Source organism: Lactuca virosa, chromosome 3, assembly GCF_052849685.1.
Source record: "Lactuca virosa cultivar CGN04683 chromosome 3, Lactuca_virosa_CGN04683_v6, whole genome shotgun sequence".
Classification (NCBI taxonomy): Eukaryota; Viridiplantae; Streptophyta; class Magnoliopsida; order Asterales; family Asteraceae; genus Lactuca; species Lactuca virosa.
In genome coordinates this window covers 358186097-358188215 of record NC_136428.1, presented here as the reverse complement: position 1 = coordinate 358188215, position 2119 = coordinate 358186097, and the positions used below count along the sequence as shown (strand labels likewise).

The window sequence follows — 2119 nt, the reverse complement described above, 5'->3', positions numbered from 1 at the left end:
TGAATTATTTTTATTGGTTGAAATTGCATTATTTTCCGAAAAAACTGATTACAAGTAGTTTATTATAGGTTAACTTTTTATAAAAATGAGTTGTGTTATTGCATTGGTCCCATTTACTTCTTTTACCGCAGCAGCATGTGATGATTCTTGGAAGTTTCAATATAGTCTATCCGCTAAACCTGGTCACAACTCAGAATCTTACCTCTGGCCCCATTTCCGCTCGAAGGAAATAAAAATTTTCAGCGACCTACTCAGCTACAGGGAGTAAAAGCTATAGATAGAAATATTGCATCATTCGTCTTCTTACAAACCAAAAGAAATGACGACTACAGTAACACAACTCGTGTTCATTCCTGCGCCAGTAATCGGCCATATCAGATCAACAATCGATCTCGCAAAACTACTTGTAAATCGAGATCAAAGGCTCTCCATAACCGTTCTTGTCATAAACCCACCTTCCGGCTCACGATCTGGCTCAGTTATCACCACCTACATCGAATCGTTAACCAAGAAACCCATCGAACGCATTCACTTCATCGAACTCCCTCAAGACGAAACGCTACCAGAACGTGACCCAAAAGCTCCCATGACTTTCGTCAATAATTTCATAAACAGCCATCGGAAATACGTGAGAGACACTGTAAGCAACATGATAAGTCAAACGGGTTCTTGTCGGGTAGCTGGATTCGTCGTCGATATGATCTGCACAGGGATGATAGATGTGGCAAACGAGTTCAATGTTCCAACCTACATATTCTTTACTTCTAACGCTGCTTATCTTGGCTTTCAGTTCCATATCCAAACCCTATGTGATGATCACAACGAAGATGTTATCGAGTTGAGCAACTCAGATGCCAAGATACCGGTTCCGGGTTTCATGAATCCAGTTCCGACGAAGGTCTTTCCTTCAGGGTTCGATACTAAGGAAGGGTTGGATTATGTTCTATTGATTACAAGAAACTTCAGAAAGGCGAAAGCAATCATTGTTAACACATTCTTGGAATTAGAAACACGCCCAATCGAGTCGTTATCTTCCGACAGCAGGATACCGTCTGTTTATCCGGTAGGGCCTGTACTGAACCTAGAAGACGACGCCGGAACACTGTCGGAAAGTGACGTTATCAGCTGGTTGGACATTCAGCAACCTTCCTCGGTTGTTTTCTTGTGTTTTGGGAGTTTGGGATGTTTTGATGAAGTCCAAGTGAAGGAGATTGCATACGCTTTGGAGCGAAGCGGGCGTTCTTTCTTGTGGTCGCTACGTCAACCTCCTTCGTCGGAGCAGACATCAAGAGCTCCCGGAGATTACGAGGATCCCGGAGTGGTATTGCCGGAAGGGTTTCTGGAGCGTACTGCTTCAATCGGGAAAGTGATCGGGTGGGCTCCACAGGCGGCGGTGCTGGCACACCGTGCAGTTGGGGGGTTTGTGTCGCACTGCGGGTGGAACTCTTTGTTGGAGAGTTTGTGGTTTGGTGTACCGGTGGCAACATGGCCGATCTATGCCGAGCAACAGATGAATGCGTTTGGAATGGTGGTGGAGATGGGATTGGCGGTGGAGATCAAGCTGGATTATAAGAAAGATTTGTTTGATGGGAAGAGCAATATTGTCACGGCGGAGGAGATAGAGAGCGGGATAAGGCGGCTGATGGAGGATGATGATGTAAGAGAAAAGATAAAAGAGATGGGGAAAAAGAGCAAAGCGACTGTTAAAGAGGGAGGTTCGTCTTACGCTTCTGTTCGTTGTCTCATTGACAATTTTAGAAGTAACATCACATAGTTTGAGTCATTTGTATATTTTAGAATTAAATTTTACGACTTTTTATGTGTAAAATTGTAATATACAAAAAAACACATAAAAGAGTGATATGGGAAGCAAGAGACTGGTGTTTTATAATCTTAGGCTCAGAGGTATTCTCATGGGTGAGAAGGGAGTGAAAAGAGGCCACCTTATTATTTTAACCATTTCACAATAGATTGTGGAAATGGTGTTCACTAATGAAATGGTAGTGAAGAAAAGAGAGATTGTAGAGAGAGATAGACACAAATAAATGTTCTACAAGAGAGAGATTGCAGAGAGATACCACGTCACAAGACACCCACCCTACCAAAGAGCTTCTAACCC

The 2119-nt window shown here is 43.1% G+C and overlaps 1 pseudogene; it reads left to right on the top strand.

Annotated features, from left to right (window-relative positions):
• Positions 1 to 235: 235 nt before the first annotated feature.
• LOC145167585 (anthocyanidin 3-O-glucosyltransferase 2 pseudogene) lies at positions 236 to 1891 on the top strand (annotated as a pseudogene).
• The last annotated feature ends 228 nt before the right edge of the window (positions 1892 to 2119 follow it).